General features: G+C 37.1%; 1 pseudogene across 1 annotated transcript in view; it reads right to left on the reverse strand.

Annotated features, from left to right (window-relative positions):
* Window positions 1-19,472, reverse strand: part of LOC311585044 (small ribosomal subunit protein eS10-like) — a 206,219-nt pseudogene that overhangs the window by 38,804 nt on the left and 147,943 nt on the right. The window contains exon 3 of the transcript in view: window positions 14,692-14,784. The product of the transcript in view is annotated as a small ribosomal subunit protein eS10-like (transcript). The remainder of the gene's footprint in view (window positions 1-14,691; window positions 14,785-19,472) is intronic.

Consider the following 19,472-nt stretch of genomic DNA (forward strand, 5'->3'; position numbering starts at 1 on the left):
TATATGTGTAGATTATATATAGATATTGTATAGTAGAGATATGAGGTTTTGTTTTAAACACTATATAGTTGTGTCTTAAATGATATATAATTTTAATATCCAAATAGTGGGTTAATATATCTTACTATATATGTACACAGAGAAAGCCTATCAATATCCTTACTGATGACATTTTTACTAGTGCCTAATCTAAATCAGGAAACAATAGGGTACTTTACAGAAACATCTTAAGCATCATTTAGCAATATATAAATATATATACATATATATCAATCAAAATTACCCATAAAATTATAAATTATCCAGTAAAACGTAGTGTATGATCTACATTAATTAGTCAGTACTTGGCCCAGACTGTCAGATAGTGATGTGATAGCATTGCTGTGCATCATAGTGGGAACACACCAGACTGACTGAGATAAAGAAAATGATAACAGCAGACATGTTATATGCTAAGGTAGGCAGAGGTATAGGTAAAGCCTAGGTGGGATCAACTCCATAAAAGAATCACAACCAATGAATGCTGAGTGCTGAAGAAAAAAGAAAGAATCCACCAGAGAAGAGCACACCAAGCGGTTGTCTAATGCCAAATATTCAGCTCTGAATATACAGACCATTAAATACATAGACCAGTAACACACTACAGACTGAGCAATAAATTTAAGTATTTAGGAATATTTCAACAAAATCCTTTATAAAGACTCCAGGCTGATGTGATCTAGAAAAGTTCTTCAGTGAGCATCAGAAAGCTTCAGCAATACCCATTTCATATGTGTGGTCATGGTGAGAGAAAACAACAAAAATTTAATATGGCCAACTGCAGAACATGACAATCTAAGCCGAGGTATCCAGCTAGTGTCCCTTTGCACATTACTCTGTAATATTAAGCCCACAAGCCAAATGAACACCTGTCCATTCACAGGTTTATGAGCACTGGGGAAAATGTGACACTGTCTAGACAGACAACTTGCAAGTAGAAAAGCAACTTTGCTTTTGAATTGAAACAAGATCTCATGTATCCCAGGCTGGACGAAAACTTTCCATGTAACAGATGATAATCTTCAACTTCTGATTCTCCTGCCTCCACCTCCCAACTACTAGAGTTAATAGAGTACTTCACTGCGTGTTGCTGGAGAGTGAGGACACGGACACACACACACACACACACACACACACACACACACACACACACACACACACACACACACATTGAATTAAGTCATGAACACTCAAAGCTTAGTGGAGACATTTTCACTGAACAACCCATTACCTGTTTCCTTTCCCTCCCTTTCTCTATATTAAACCCCACCACAAATCAACACATAGTCTGCGATCTACCAAAAGAAGATGTCTTTCAAGATAGGAAATATTCCATTGGAAACCAAAGATGTTCAGGGGGATGTACAAGATATTGACGGAGATCACACATCCTGACTGATCATACCTTTGTCCCTGAAAATATATATAAGGATATTATGCTAATTCTAAAAAAGAATGTAGGTGTATAGATAGATCTGAGGTCTACCACACTATAGAGAATATGCACATTAGAGGGTTATCCCCTCTTTAGTGACACAATGGAAGTAAAAGACAATTGTGTGGAGACACAGAACGCAAGAAGCAATATGCATGATAAGACCGATGTGCATGGCTAGTGACAGTGTTGATAAATCAGGAATCAATTATTCACATTAGAACGGACAGTTAAGTAATTTAGTAACTCTGTCTTAATTGCATTTGAAATACAATTCCATTTTCAAATAATTCATTGGAACAAGCATCATGTGCTAAAATAGCACATCCCATAAGTCATGTTAGTATGCTCACAAAAGTGTAGAACTATGTTCACTGATTAATGTCTCTGCTAGTGGATATATAATAACTTGGATTAAAATGTAAAATAATTGCAAAAACTAAGTTTTCAAGTGAATGCTTAGAAGGTGAAAATTGGTAGTTTCATACATCTTCAAGCACTGTCCCTTTGTCTGTGTAAAAAAGACAGGAGAGTTTCTTGCTATTTGGTTATATATGCATTTATTATCTATCTTGTCTGCATTCTTCCTTTGAATACTTCACAGAGGTCTGTATAGCTAAAAGGTTTTCCATTACCTGTAATTGTAAGGAGAACAAATAATATGCAATCATACACAATGTGAGAAAAATTATGACCATCTCATCTCCAGAGAGAGTCACATTTAGCCTCAATTTCCTCCCAGAAAGTCTAGGATAGACTTATTCTCAGCAGTGCTCTGAGGGTGAGGGTGGAAAATGGGGTATCTATCCTGTTCCAATAGGGATCTGCCTTGCATCCACTAGCAGCGCACATTTTATGCCCTCATCAGCGTGCAGTATCTGGGCATAGAGGCACAGAGCCAAGAACACAGAGACTGTCTTCATTTTCCTGTTATATTTTATTTCCTTCTTTATCTTACTACATGACTCTCTAGACATTTTCTGGCTTCCATTTCTGCAGAAATATGCAGGAATATAAAAGGTGGGCCATTTGCAGGAAGCCCAGTGTTTTAGAGAAGAATTTTTGGGTGTAAGGAAGAAGTATGTAGAGAGCTTGGGTATTAAAAAAATATGGTAGTATGCTGAAGGCAAAGAGGATAAACTATTGATTATTGTGCCATACTTCACTTTCACTCCTATACGATCCATACTGTATCACTGGGGGAAGTAGTCTCATCTTTAAGTTCACTCTCTTTGCTGTCAGGCTTCTGAGAGGATTGAGCTGGGACTGAAGCCTCTATGGAGAGGATGGGCTGTGAGAGGTGTGGGTACCAGATGGTGCTGTGGTGTGAGCAGAAACTCTTCTCTTTAGAGATGATGTTATTCAGAAACACCTCTGTGGTCTCTGGCCTTGAGGCTTCCTTCATTCATCCCTCACAAGGTGTCTAGGACATGACGAGAGTGACTTAGCACTTCTATGTCAACAGAGCAAAAAGGCAATCTTTCACATATACACATGATTTATTTTCATAAAATCAGAAGCTTTTGTTAATTTCAAATCAACAATTATCCAGAATGATCAATCATAATATATTAATTCTCTGTGGTATAGTAGCCTCCATCTGAGGTACTGTGAAATAGTAATGAACCTGGAACTCTGCCATGATGGACCTAAAATTATAATGAATAATCATTAATAATTTAAATTGATCATCTGGGCAGAGATTCATATTATTTCTTTAAAAACGAGAAAAAGTGCTTAACAAGAGTTAGGGAATTTATTTTGTGTGAATATGGCTAAATATCTTTGAGTTTCTATACTCCATTAAAGGGATATTTCTTTTCAGCACAATTCTGATCTTAGTCTGAAAGTATAAACACACACACACACACACACACACACACACACACACACACACACACAAAGCATCTACAGAAAAGAGCATGTATAGAAAAGAACACATGAACTAAAGAGGATTTTCAGGACAGAAAGGGGCTTCAGTGACGGGGCTCCATGAGGACCCAGACAGATAGCTCAGGAGCCCTGACAGCTGGTGTTATTGTTTTTATTGTAATACAAATCAATAAAGTAATAGTGATGAGAATTCCGATTTCTTATTCCTGTGAAACTATTTTCTAAAATTGTTGTAGCTGGAAAGTATGTATATTTATGATCATGAGAAGTGTGTATACAACTTACATGCTTGCTCTACTGGAAAGCCACTGGTACAGGTGCTAAGCATATATTGCTTTTATGAGGCCCTCAGGGTTTTCTTTGTAGTTGCTTTAGCAGACTCCAATTCCCTGATGCAGTTACAGGACTGAAGCTCTCAGCTCTCTGAGCCTGTGTTCTTGTGGTACCTTCCCATGTGATCCTGCAGTCTGTGTCACAATGGGTGGTAACATGGAATCTGTAAGAAAGTCTTTCCTTACAGTCTTAACTTTATTGTCTTATGTGATACAAGGTTTCCTCAGAAGGACCTTTCTCCAGCATTTTCACCAGTGACATCAGAGTCTCTTAAAAATGAATCCCAGTTCCCACTGACACTGATAGGAAGGGGTTAAGCAGTGCTCAGGACTCAATTACCCAGGAATTAATACACACCACCATGGGTCTGTCCCATGGGGTACCTGTGAAAAGTACATCAAAGTAAACCCATACAGGCAGAGGGTAAAACACAGTAGCTTTCCACGGCTATCAAATTGTTCCAGGTCAAATGCTATATAGATGGTGTCTTCAGTTTGCCTTAACCAGTGTAGCACCTTGTCATTACACTTTATTTTGCAAACTGCATGAAAAATATTCAATGGGCTGGGAGTAGTGGTTTCATGCCTGTAATCCCAGCATTCAGGGAGGCAGAGGCAGGCAGATTTCTGTGAGCTTGAGGTCAGCCTGGGCTACAAAGTGAGTCTAGGACAGCCAAGGCTACACAGAGAAACCCTATCTCAAAAAAGAAAAAGGAAAAGAAAAATAGATAGATACAAAGAAAGGAAGGAAGAGAAAAGAAAGGAAAAGAAAAGAAAAGAAAAAAGAAAAGAATAAAAAAACCCTAAAAACATTCAACGGACAATAATGTACCTTGGAAGAAGAAGAACAAGCTGTTTAATTGGAAAACAGCTTTCAACAAAGGTAAAGAAATATCATGAGAAATAAAACAAGTTGACTGATGACTTAGACCACATAGTTGAGGGTCAGATTATAATGGAGAATATAGGCAATTCTGTGGTAGGAATTCAAATTTTGGGGACATATTTGAGAAGTCCCCAGAGCACAGAGTGGTCAGTGTGCAGCACGCCTAGGATGAGGCCACGCATCGACTCTCTCTGCTACTCTTTCTCTCTGAGATTCTTCTAATTCAAACATGTTATGAATTGTTCAACTTATAACTAAGTGAAACACAGAATTAAGCATACTTTGAGTGGAATATTTCAACCATCACTAGTACATCCATGGGATCTTGTGTATAGAAAATGAGTGAAAATCTGCTTCTCTAAGGATACTAACTTTTAATTGTCCATTATGTGAACAGCTAGCCATCAAATGAGGAATAACATTGGCTAACCAATCATGTGTTAACTAGCAGTTTTCAAACAATAAATTTCTATATATCTTTATTAACAGTTAAAATAATTCATATTTAGTATTGGAAATTTTCAAAATAATAAACAATGACTATAAAAATAAATTTGACATACTCCTTAAGACAAGTTCATGTTGATTAAATTTTAGATTAGTGTTACTAATCTTCATATAACTTGGAATTCTAAGGCTATTGAAGTATTTTTCTTACATTATTATCTTTTGTAATAAACTATGTATTTTTACAGAGATATTGAACAGTCTACACAGCAGCAGCCATCACACATTTTCATATCCCATTCTCCACGTTTTACTCTGCCAAATGCAGCTGCTGTAGGAACCTTGCACACCGAAATGCTCTGGCTTCAGCGTGTCCTTCTGCATGGGTCATATCCACGCAGCAGCTCTATGTCCCTCTTCGGTATTCTCATGTAATTTGGGGACCCATAGCACAGCTTCTCCTCATGCACTAACAGAGTGCTTCCTGCTCAGTGCAGCTTCTACAGCACTAAATGTTGCAAGTATTACAGACTGACACGTCACAGGTCCTTTTGACTAGTGGCAGAATATGTGAGTTTAGTAAAATATGTATACCGTAATGTCTCCTTCCAGATTTCTGCCTGCACAAAGTATCAACTCCTCTCTCCTTGACCTATTCCTCTATTGATCCCTTGTTTGCTTTTGTTTTTCTTGTACTGGCTCTAGGTGTGGTGGTGGTGGTGGTGGTGGTAGAGGTGTGTGTGTGTGTGTGTGTGTGTGTGTGTGTGTGTGTGTGTGTGTGTGTGTGTGTGTGTTTTAGAACTCTGGCCACTGACTGCTAACAATTTTCACACTGTTCACTTCTCAGTGCTTTCTGTCTCTAGCACATGAAAATGAAATCGGTGGGGATTTGAAATTCTGCATAGAAGCTCCTGTCACAGTATTATCCTCATTGTGAATCATCAGAGGTGAGACTTGGTGGGATCTTAAAGAAGTGTCAGTCTTAAAATTTTGTCCTATAAATGGGTTAATCCATGGATAGCATCATAGATACATGGACTCCTGGTCATGTGGAGAGTGGGTGTGTTACATAAGTCAGTGGCTGATTCTTTCCTAGCTGAGCCCCTCTCATTGTATGATACTCTTTGCTCATTAAAGTTCTGTTGCTTTTATCAGCAGGAAAGCTTTAGCCAGATAGGCTCTCTCAACCCTGAAAACTCCATTTATGTTGAACTAACTCACCCCAGACCCAAACTACCTTGCTTTCTTTTCTTATTTCTTGACAATTAGCATCTTTTATAAAGTATATAATATATTTACTTGCTATGTTTATCAGTTACTTATCAGCTATAGAAGAATATAAGCACTATAAGGAATTGTTTTGTGTTGTTGACTCCTATATTACAAGACAATGTCATCAACGTGATAGAGCAGCAGCCAGTATTTACAAGATTTATTTCTCAGTCTAGGTACCGTCACATTACAATTTCTTCATACTGTTCTACAACTAAAGAGCTAACTGTCTCATGTGCTACCCTAGTATGTGCTTAATAAACTGTTGTAAAAATATTTTTAAAATGTTCTTAATGAATGAATGATTTAGGGAAAACCAGCCACTCTCACTTGCTGGTAAGACTAATAATTTAAGATAATAATTTAAGACCACTCATAAGTCAGTTTCTTGACCATTGCCCAATCCCAGGGTAAGCTTACCATTGAAATAATGAGCATGCTTTAGCAAATTAAAATTTCTCTTAGTAAACTTTCATTGCAAGTGAGTGTTTCATAGATTCCATTTGTACATTTTTACTAAGAATAATTCATCTCTGTAATATTAGGAAAAAATAGGATGCTTTGAGCTGTAGGAGGAGAGGATGAATTTTTTCATTGCTGCAAACCTTCACTAGTAATAATAAAATCAACTTGCTCAGACATTCCTGCAGGACCCGGAACATTTATTTCAAGAGCTCAGCAACTAGTAACTGCTATGGTGATGATTCTGCTTCCAGCTTGTGCTTTCTGTAGTCAAGATTCTTTCAATTTGGTACCCAGCATGGGCAAATCTTATGCTGCTTTGGATGTGATGTGAAAAAGAATCCTACTGTTCAGTAGTGAGGGCATGTCAGAACAGAGCCTGTCTTTCCCCTATTTTATTTTGTGTAATATTACTTAGAACTATGGGGGGGTGGAGAATAGACCCCCCCCAATATCAAAGTGCTCAGAATTTTCTACTCTTTTTTTCTGGATCCCCAATAGCAGTGGGTAGAATCCCTACTCCTGTTACCTTCTTCTCTTGATCAATGTCTTTATAGCCGCTACCTAACAAGAGCAACTCCAGCCAGAAACGCAGTCAAGATCCAAGACTTCTATTTTATTCTAACACTTAAACATAAGGAACGGTTCATGCCTTCACCTTCATGGTTCAGGTATCTGTGAGCTGTTCTTTTACCACAGTAAAGGCTGAGCCATTGTGCTCTTAAATTTTAGTGTTAGTAAGTTGGCCAACAAGAACCTTAAACCTACACAAACCAAGGTTTTAAGCAGCATGGCAGGAGCTGATCAGGCCTCAACAGTGGCTGTGTAGAGGACAGAGTAAACACATTTCAAGAATTCACTCTATGTATGGGGTCAGGAGACATGAGCTGTGTGATGCACTGTGAGTGTGGTGGCCTGTGAGCAAACGGCTCAGCTGCTGGACATTTCATTCTTAGCTCCCAGATATTGCTCAGCGGGGAAGGTAGAGGCCCCTGGGCTATCAACAGCTACTGCTCTATGAAGGCAAGTGTTCTAGCTTATTTTATCATTTTTTAAAAAATGATGGGTTTTCTTGTTATTTTTGTTGTTTGTTTGTTTGTCTGTTTGTCTGATTTTTTTGAGACAGCGTCACATGAATCCTACCCAAGGCTTGTCTCACAGTTTCATTGTGGCCAAGAATGGCTGAGATCCTGATGCACCTATGCCCACATCCTAAGTGCTGGAATTAAAGGAACCTAATACATTCAACTATCGAGATAATCATTTATTCCTGTGTCTCAATTTAAGTTGGATTTTTAGAGTCCAACAGGACTCAAAATAAAAACAATAATATGACAGTTCAGCTGGAGAGCTGATTAAGACAGACTTTCTCTCCTGGTTGGGCTCCAGTAAATGTGTGTGTGCCACAGAGATGTATGTAGCTAATAGAAATATAGTTTCTTTTTAATGTTTAACTACAGAACATGAGATATAAGGCAAACCATTATGTAGAAACATAGACAATAGGTTCCTTGAAGCATGGGGGAAGCTACTTTTTTGATAAATATTTAATAAGATAAGTGTTTAATAGATAAGTAAATAAAAGCCTCTTGCATTTGTTCATGGTGAGCAGTAAAATAAAGCCTGACATTGAAAAAGCATCAAAGAACTAGTCCAGGGTGCACTTCCTCATTATGTTATATCTCATTCGATGTATTTTGAGAAGTGGAAAAACTCTGCATGTTTTGCATGGGGTGGGTTTACCTCTTTAACAGGTCACTCCCTATGCTAACAAAAGAGCCACCATCCACCCTGGAGCTGATGCGCTATCACTGTGCCCATCAGGGCAATTTCAACATTCTTTACTCTCTTTTGATAATGCAGCCACATAGTGTGAAGATCTTCCTGAAATCACTGAAGCAACACAAGTAAAAAATTAAGATTCTTTTCAACCTTCTTTTATCTGGAGATGTCTTAAATAAAAGATTTTAATAATTATCTTGAGAGCTGGAGAGATAGCTCAGAGGTTAAGGAACACTGGTTGCTCTTCCAATGGTCCTGAGTTCAATTCCTAGCAACCATATGGTGGCTCACAACCATCTAAAATGAGATCTGGTTTCCTCTTCTGACTGCAGGAGTACATGCAGGCAGAACACTGTATACATAATAAATAAGTGAATATTAAAAAAATAATTATGTTGCACTTTGCAATTTCCTTCTGTCATCTTTGCTTTGGTAAACACATTTGCTCAACTGTTTAAATGTTGTATTCTCTGATATATGGTCCCTTAATAGTTACAAATGTTTTAAGATTTTTTAACTGAATTAATAGTTTCCAACAAATTGGTAGTCTGTCACAAACTACTATGTAAGTTGAAATAGCATAGAATTAAATAAAAAGATGTAATGACATACAGAAATTGCCAACAATCTATCAAGCTCATAAAGCCTAGCTAACTTAGCTTCTAATTATTCATGTTAAGCAAAACATGCTGTATTTTAAGAGTTTGAGGTGATCTTGCAGAATACAATGTTTTCTAGGTCATTTTGCACATAGCTTCTTTTGAACCAGAGAACATTTTACTTAAAAGGGTTTTGCTTCAGCTTTCCTGCAGAAGTTAAGTTTTATCTTGACACATTGGATTGCATACAAGGTTTTAAGTGGAAACTGGTTCTTGCAATGCTATTTTGGGAAGAAATATAGAAAATATAATATTAATCCTTACATTAGTTGTTCTCTATGGGAAGAGATTTATAAATCACTAATTTAAAAGCTCTAAAGGGACACATCTACTGGAATAGGATGAAGAAACACTGTCCAGATATCTCTCAAAACTGAAAACTGTCTTAAAATGATAGCTACAAGTAATCTCAATTTTATCTTTCATCAACACTCTTATATCTTTTAGGAGATACGGGTTCTGAATATCTAAAGATCCATTCATGTATTGCTTGAAGATTATGAATCTATCATTAAAAACTTCATGCAGTCCAATTTTGTTATTTTTGTGTGTGTATTTAGTAATATATTTGAAGATTACTGAAATATTTACTCCACTATGACACTCAGAGATTATTTTATTTTTGTTCAGATAATAGTAATTCATCTTATAAATAAATTATCTGTTTGTAATTGGCATTTCTGTTTTTAAATTGTTCCACTAATGTTTCAAGTTGAAGTGCTTATTGAGCATGGAATCAAAGTACAAAATTTGCGAGTAGCAATTCTTTTTAAATCAAAGTGCAGTATGATGAAGCCAATTAAATAGAAATGAGCCATTTCTTCATGACATGGATTGGAGATGTTTCTGAAATGGTATCAGCAATTTTAGTATCACTGGCAATATACTCCCTTTTATTATAGTAAAATGAATGATAATTCTGCTTGGATATTTAAGCTATTAGTTCTTATTTTTCAGATGCTTTAATATCTTAGGTTCATATGGAGCTCACATAATTGAGAAAAACAACATAGATTACTTTATAAGTCTCAGTAGTTGGCAACTATCATTTCAAAGTGGTCCTAAGTGTTATCAAATAGTGTTCAGAGAGGAATTTCTTTAGTAGTATTCTTTACCTATAGCTTTTTCCATTTATGATAAACTTAGTGGCTTGCCCACATACACAGATCATAAGAACTCTCAGCTGCCTCTTTGTAAAGACATTGGCTGTGGAAAATCATAGGCCCTGGCAGCATCTTCAGCAGCTTATCAATTCCAACAATGCTTCTACAAATTCTGCACGCAAAGACCCTTTCCCCTCTCATTAGGTGTCTCTCTAGGTGCAGTGGGGAAAAAAGGATATTTTCATTATGCCCTTTCCGAAGCGTCCCTGAAGCAGATGTTAATGTTTTATACACAATTTTCTTTAACTAATAATTGGCAATAAAGACAAAATAATTTACTGTTTCAAGATTCCTCAGTGTTAAGTAATTAAACCAGCATCAGGCATGGAGCACAGGACAATGGCAAACTTTCAGATGAATTAATTTGATGGAAGACCAGCTGAGTAATTGGAGTCCAATTACAGGCAGTTTAGTTCCATCATCACCTTCATATATAATTAAATTCAATTGGTTGATACAGCTTCTATTTTTATGAGGGCACTTCCCAGCCTTTTGTACCCCACTGTGACTTTGGATCCAGGCCAATCAATTATTAGTCATTTTCTTTCAAATGGAAATGCTCTGGATTAGTCTTATCATCCGTCATGCCCATGCCTCAGAAACCTCACTCTAAGTTGTTCATAGCTGAGTCCATTTGATTCTACATAGGTGAATGTCCACATAGGCTGAAATATGATGAGATGAATACCATGGGTCATGGCTATAGGAATTTGAAGGCTGCCTAATAGAAATGCTGTCAGAATCAATGCCTTTACAAATAGATTATGCACTTTTGGAATGGAAAGAGATCGATTTGGTTTTCAACTTCAGAAAATTTCTTCAAGGAATTATTTTGCTTTTTATTCCTAATTTGAGTTATTTTTCAGCAAAGGAACAGTTATTGTCGTTTCATAAATATATACTATGCTGTATCATAACAGTTGAAATATTCTTATATATAAAAGACAACATGTATGACTTATGATTTTGTCATGAAGTTTTGACATGTGATATGTAAATATTTTCAATGTTCAGTATTACAGGTAGATTATTTTTGAACATATAATTTATTGGTATTTAATTGTTTTATAAATTTAATTTTACTGGTTGTAGAGAAAAAATGTTCATAATGAAAGTAGGTAATATGTTTTTAAAACAAAATATTTGAGGGACAATATGTTCATTTCTTTATTCATCTAAATGAATTTTAATGAATCAAATATGCTGAATAAAGTGTATTAATTATAAAGTATATTATCTATCACAGTTAGGTACACAATACTGACAAATTAGCTAGTTTTGACCCTGCTACCAACAGGATTTTATCTGTTAGTAGTTTAATCTTAGCAGTAATTTGCCAGTGACAAGGTAGATTTTTCAGGTAATAACCTGCTAAATTCACAAAATTCACTAAAGAGACAAAATTATTGCCGCTCGCGTCTAGCAGAGAGAGAGACATCTTTCACAAAAATTAGAGAAGTCAGAAAGTGGACTCAGATACATTAAAGGAGTTTATTTTCCCCAATGAATGAAGGTAATTGATGTGAAATTATTTCACTTATAATCTTGCACCTTTAGTTTGAAAGGGTGTATTACCTGGTGTCTCAATTTATTATCTTTTTTTTCTTCACACAGAAGCTTTAATATTTTACTGTTTATGAACACTATCACACAAGGTAGTATTAGCACATAAGAATGAGCAAACCATGTACAAAGTATGAGGCTGTGAAACTCAAGTCAGTTGGTAGAAAAAGTTTGGACGAATTGGCAATCCCATCACCTTTTTCCCTCCTTAATTACAAAGTTAAATCTTGACTACGTCACAGACAGCCTAGTTTTAGTGATGAGTGATGAGTTAATAAGCATTCACATTTCATACTTGCTTACACATTATACATAATATGTATATATATACTATAGATAACATATATGCATACATGTATGCATGTAACAGTAATTAATAAAAAAGAAGCCATGAGTTTGAAAGAAAGGAGGGGCATATGGGAGTGTTTTGAGGACAGAAAGGGAAGGGAGACATGGTGTAATTATATTATAATCTCAAAAATGAAGGGGGAAAAGATTAAATTTAGAGGAACAGAACATCACCAGCAGCTGACCTCTCTTCTCTCCTTACATAAAATGGATGTGAAAACTTGAGCCTATAAGAGGGCAAATTACCAATATGTCCATATTTAGGCATTTATCATGGCCTGGTTGCCAGCTTTGTTGGCTTAATGTCTTTTTTAAAATTTCAATTTTCTGAGAAATTTTTGGTTTAGAACACATCAAAATTGTAATAAGTTAGTAAAGTTTTTTGTGACACAATACAGAATACTAGCTTAGTAATTAACATTAAGCTCTAAGATGATACAGACAATTTCACAGTGAAAAGTACAGGGATGGAAACAAACCGTATATGTGCTCTATTTGTTTATACAGATTTGTACAGATGCTCTGTACAATATAGAATTTTTTTCAAAAGTTCAAATGGAAAGAAAGTTCACCTTTAGTTTAATAATGACATATCATGGGCTGGAGAGATGGCTCAGAGGTTAAGAGCAGTGGCTACTCTTCCAAAAGTCATGAGTTCAATTCCCAGCAACCACATGACGGCTCTCAACCATTTCTAATGAGATCCGGTGTCCTCTTCTGGAATGCTGGCACACATGTAGGCAGTATATATAACAAATAAATAAATCTTTAAGAAAATAATAGCATATAATAAAGTTCATATTTTCAAGGACTAAAAGTTCAGTCTATAACCTTTCACCAGGAATATCAACACAAAATATGTAGATTCACTTTCAAATAGTGTTTAAACATAATTATTAATATTCTCTATCTATTTGGCCCAATATGCTGTTGCTATATATTTTTAACTATACCAATAATCATTCTTTCTGAATTCAAAACAAAAATAATGTTGACATGACTTTTAATACAAAATGTCCTAATAAAGTTATTGGTTTTTTAACAAGGGATATCTTCTACTATTCATTTTATTATATACATTATAAAATTTTGGAATATTTTCAAAGTGTAAGTACAACTGGTACCATGGGCAATAGACGGTCACCAATTGTAATAGCTTTTTAGGAAATTAAACAATGTTACATCATCTTGTCTCAGTATTTCCCAATTTTTCACTCACCAAAATCTTCCACTGAACTCCACACTGCTTAATTAAAAAGCATTCCCTTCTGCTTGTTAATATTTAGATATCAAAGTGAGCTATGTATTATGGAGCTCCAAATAAAGATGGCCAGGCAGGTACCAGTGACTGTGAGTTCCTGGTAAAAGTGTGAATTGATTGCATGACTGCCTCATTTTATACACAGGGGGATCAAGTGGCTCATCACATCAAGTAGGAGGTGGTGAGGACGGCAGGTAGGAGGATCACAGGACAAAAAGGAGAAAGAACTCTCTTCCCAACTCATTATCTGTAGCTCTTGAGGTAAACATTGACATAAAAACACAAGCTTCAGAATTGACTATGCCTATTCCTGAAGATATTTCAAAGCATTTTCAGTAAAGCCCACAAACTATGTGAACATTGACTCTTCCAATTAAATCCTGTACCTTGTGACTCCAAGTAAGCAGATTATGATTTATACAGATAGTATGTGTAATGAATGAAGCATTTAAAAAAGAAAATATTAACTTTGACCAAATATTTTATAAAATATTTAAAGCATTCTTTCTTGAAATATAAATATTGTTTCTTGTACTTAGATATTAGAATGGTTATAGATAATTGCGGTTAGCTTAAAGACAAGGTATTTCAACTGTGAAAGGTTAATGGTTCCATAATTGTTTAGTAACAAAACTTAGTCTCATAATCAAATATTCACAAATAGTGTCAATCCTTCCACAGGATGTGTAATTGCAAATTTTATATTTCATGGTTTATTTTAATTTTACATTATAATGCATGATATTAATATGCCTTATCAAATCTTAAAGTAATACAGTCTAAATTTTTGGTAAAAGCTTAGAATAACTGAGGTACTCCATTTTACTTGTATTCTGTCATAATTCTAAATAAATTTTATGTGGGAAAGCTGGAAAATAACATAAGTGACAAAAATAAGTACTTATATTTGAGAGTAAAATATTTTTATGCAGTCAGATAATAATGCATTTTTTCTGAATTCTTACTCATTTCCACAAATATTGCCCTTTTTTTCTTCCCCCATAGGAAGCAACAACAAAAAAGATGGTGAGTGTGGTTTTGGGGAAATTGGGCAGACTCCATTTAAGTCTCAACAAATGTAAGAGAGCAGTTCACTGTCTGTGCAAGACGCATGGCACCAGGAAGCAGAATAAGGCTGTTAGTTTGTACCTCTAGTCCTGGGGCACTCCTCTCGGATCATGCAAACGGGGCTGCTGATCAGAGCAGCCTTTGTCCTTTCTGGGAACAGCTCTGAGGTAGCCTCTGCATGAAGAGAATGTGCAATAAGATGTTTGCTCCTTTTTCATCAGCTTCTCAAAAAAACTGCTTTGACCAGAGTACCCACCGCCCCATCCATGAACACTCTCATCTGCATAAAGTGCAACAAAAGCCTGTTTGCTGGTAGTGTCAGCTTACCACTGTGCACAGAGGCTAGGCTTCCCTGGGCAGAGCAAATGCATCAATAACCCAGTGGGAAGTGGCAGACACAGAAGGTAAACACAGGTCGGGCCAGGAAAGCCCGGCAGGGGGTGGGACTCACCTCCTGAGACACAGTGTGGAGCAGGACATCAGAGGGATTCATCCTTCCTTTCAACCTGAGTCCTCAGTTATTAAGTAAGGCATAACATCATACAGAAAGAACAAAGGAGCCACTCTCAGCTGCCCCACAGATGGCATCTAAAATGCACACTCAGGGTTCCTGTGAGAATTCCACTTTGGCCATTGCGCTGGGAGACTCATTCAGCTAGGGAGAAAAGGGTGCATAAGCGCACTGGCTTAAGTGAAACCGATTCAGTCATGTACACCATAGGCCTGCACCATTCTCTGCCACAATTTATTAGGTTCCTGGGAATGACCAAGCAAGATTTTTCAAGTTCTGGTGTGAGTTTTCTCTCCACAGTTGGCAAAAGGAAATTATACTCTGTGCCTGTTCTCTGCATATCAAAGCTTTTGTTTCTTTACAGCTGAGCAAGAATCATTACTTTTTACTTCTACTGGATAGAATACAATATAATACTAATATCAAGTCAAAAAATGACAGCCTTGTTATTCTCCAATGCAACTATAAAATCAGTAGAGGCCATAAATGCTTAACAGTAGTGGTAGATTATCTCCACAAATGAAATAAGCCTATTCAATGCAAATGAGAGAGGGGGCAGGGGTAGAGGGAAGGGGAGGAGAAGGAAAGGGGGGAGGGGGAAGAGGGCAAGAGGGCGGGATGTAGGAAGGCTAGAAGTTTATTTAGGAATAGACTCCCAGGTGAGTTCAACAGCCACAGGGGAGGAGACCTGTGAATATCACAAGCCAAGCATGGTAGGGATATACATTGTAAGCAAGGGCAAATGATGTGTCTGCTCCAGGCTGGCTTTTGCCCCAGGTAAGGTTATATAGGGCGGGTGGGTCTTGGGGTGGTTGGCAACTTCAGATGAGGAGGATGAGACAGCTGGCAGGAGTGTCAGGAATGTGGGACTGGCCTATTGGCACCTTCTGTTAGGAAGATTTCTGAGAAGGTAGTGTTGGAAAGGAAGTGAGGAAGAAGGGTTGGAATGTTGTGGGAGGAGGCAGCGACTCTACCCATCCCCACCCCAAAAAAATCATAGACGGAATGAACTTCTATGATGTTAGCTGGCATCAAGTTTACAGTTATTTTGGTGAGCTGCCTAGTCCCTGTTCTGCATTTTCCTAGCCAGAGCAGCAGCAGCAAAGCACTCTGGGTATTTGTGTCACAGTAGATAGAAGACATGGGAAAATGTTTTTATGTACAAAGCACTTTTTCATCAGATGAACTGGAAACTTCTCCCCGACCATTAAATTAAATGTTTAAAGCACAGAAAATGTGTGTGTGTATGTGTGTGTGTGTGTGTGTGTGTGTGTGTGTGTGTGTGTGTGTGCGCGTACGTGCGTGTGTGTGCAAGTATGTGTATATGAGACGTGACTGGGAAATCTAGAGAACAGAATGGGATCCTCTTGGAGCTAGATAGTTGTGAACATCCTCATGTAGATGCTGGGAACCAAACTCATGTCCAATGCAAGGACAGTAATATTCTTAACTACTGTCAACTCTCCAGCCCCAGAAAGATTAACCTTGTAATAGTTATTTTAAAATGTCATGATGAAATAGTTACAGCTTATTTTAAGAAAAATGAAATAAAATTCATACTTCAAGGTACTCTTTTACATGCATTTATATTCCATAAAACATATAAATATCATAGGAAGATAGATGGTATTGCAATGTACAGGCAGGTAGGTCCAGATGTTTGTGTCATGCCAGGCAGGTGGCAAACGCTCAACTGGATCCTGGGCAGTAGTGACCTTTATGGATCTCTGCTCTTCAAGCAGGATTTCATCTGCTTGATGAAGGTAAGGATTTCATCTCCAAAGCAACAGAAGATCTAATTGCTATGTAAGCCAACGTTAATATTCTTAAACTTTGTAGTTAAGCAATTGTGAGATTTAACTGCATATCTATATGTGGTGCACTTATCAAGTATAACACGATTACAGGAAAGCTTCAGTCGGAGACAACTGTGGGTTGTATTTATGCAATTAGGATTTGTGGGAATTTTTTATATAATATTTTATTGATTATTTGGATATTTCACATCATGAACTAGAATCGCACTCACTTCTCATTCTTCCAGGTCTACTCTCACAACCCTTCCTTCTCCCAAAAAAGGGAAGAGGAGGAGGAAGAGAAGGAGGGGAAGGGGAAGGTGGAAGGAGGAAGAGGAGGAGGAGGAAGAGAAGAAGGGTGAGTCATAGTGGCGCACATCTGTAATCACAGAGGCAGGCAGATGTGGTCTATAGGTAGGGTTACAAGAGAAACCCTGTCTCAAAAAGAACAGAAAGAGGAAGAGGAAGAGGAAGAAGAGGAAGAGGAAGAAGAGGAAGAAGAAGAAGAAGAAGAAGAACAACAACAACAACAACAACAACAACAACAACAACAACAAGAAACAACAAAAACAAATCCAATTTGTGTTGCCCATATTCTCTGTGGAACATGGTCTAACTCCTGGTGGCCAGCCCTTTAAAGAAAACTGATTCCTTCCTCACCTGTAGCCCACCAGAAGCCATCAGATGTGGAGAGCTACAACATTATCCTTATTTTTGAAGTGTCAAAATAGTTTATTACCTAATAAACCAAAAATTGTATTCTTTAAATAATTGTAGTATGATTAATATTATTTCTACTGAGGTACCAGCTTTGTAAAGATGGTGATACAAATGTGCCCTTGACATCTAGCATATAGCCTTTTGTATTTAGAAGCCTAAAGCGATGGCCCAGTGGATAAAATACTTATTATGAGAACATGAGTTTGAATCGTAAGCATGGCTACATATGAAATACTCGTCTGTTATGTCCCAGTCCTGAGGAGCTTATGGCTCTTGCCAGATAAAGCATGATCATTTTTGAAGATAATTTTCTTTAAATGTATTTTTGATGGTCTGAGAGTCATTTTACAACTTGTCTTGGTCAAACATGGCCATATACACACCTGTAACACCTGTGCTGTAGTGGCTGAGATGAGAGAACCACAGGAGTTTTCTGGCCACCAGAACTCCATACACAAAAAGATACTTCTCTAAGTAGAAATAGAATAAAGCAAAGAGCTACAGGGTAGGACACAGCATCCTCTTTTGGGTTCTGTAGTTATATTCACAAATATGTGTACTTGCACACACATTTATTTATGTTTATTTTTTAAGACAAGGTTTCTCTACTAAGCCTTGGTTGTTCTGGATCTTACTCGGTAGATTATGCTGGCTTCAAACTCAGAGATCTATCTTCCTATCTCTGCCTCCAGAGTCAAGGATTAGAGGCATGCACCACTGTCTGGCACACTCACAGCTTCTTATTGCATATATACATCATATTTTCATACTGTAACATTCAAAAGAATAAAGAGTAAAGAATTTCATATAGTAGAACAATGGCAACATCTAAAATCCAGAAAAAATGGTAACAGTTATCCATGACACAAATTTGGTGTGCAGCACAATCCATGGACATAGAGAGTAAAAGCTTAGGAATGGGTGGATAAAGGAGGACTTGCCTTGCCTTCTTCCAAAGAACTTGGTCACAGAAATATGTTTGTAATTTTTTAAATTAAAATGTCCTGCCTGTTAGCATATAGGTGCCCCCACTAGCTTCCTTTCAGGGCCCTAGCCAACTCTGACATCATCACCTGCCTCTCCTGCCAAGTGTGCTGTCAGGTGTGCACCAGGTGAAAAAGGACCGCCCATCATCCCTTACCCCCTTAATCTCACAGTTTTCTCAGTCTCTCTGTCTCTCAGTCTCTTTCTCTCTATGCCATAGGTACTTCCTCTCTCTCCCTCCCCTCCCCCTTTCCCACAATAAACCTCCTTAAAACCAAATATGTTATAGTGACATATTAATCATTACTGTCTTCCCACCCAGTCTTACAAAAAAAATTGCTCAGAATTGTTCTTGGCATGCAATCTCTATAAAGCAAATAGAAGAGAGGAGAGAAAGTATATCACATAAGCTGCTTCGATGAGTTTTGAATTCTACTTTAGCATTTAACATTTTGGCCTTTAAGTTTCTTTACTTACAACAACATAATGTTCATGTTTGTACAGAATACTTCAGGTTGAATTACCCACAATTGCCTTGGACTTATTTTAAAGTCAAGTTGGATGTGTGCAGTTTTTGTGCATGAAAAAGAAATACAAAGTCTCCTTCTGGCCCCCTTCTCCAAAGAAGATAAAGGTTTTGTAGGTGAGGTTAAGATGAGCTCTTAGCTATGTGTATGTTGACTTTCCACTCTTTATTTAGAACATTCTTTCAATGCTCTTTGTACTTGTACTTGAAAGTAATGAGTAATTTCATTCATTTTATGAGTTGATCCTGCTCAGAGTGCTTTTAGCAAGCACAGGCTTTAGAAGTAGACTCAACTGAATGGATACAGAGGTGAGAGACACAGAGC

The sequence above is a fragment of the Acomys minous genome (genome assembly GCF_964271855.1).
Source record: "Acomys minous genome assembly, chromosome: 15".
NCBI classification, from domain to species: Eukaryota; Metazoa; Chordata; class Mammalia; order Rodentia; family Muridae; genus Acomys; species Acomys minous.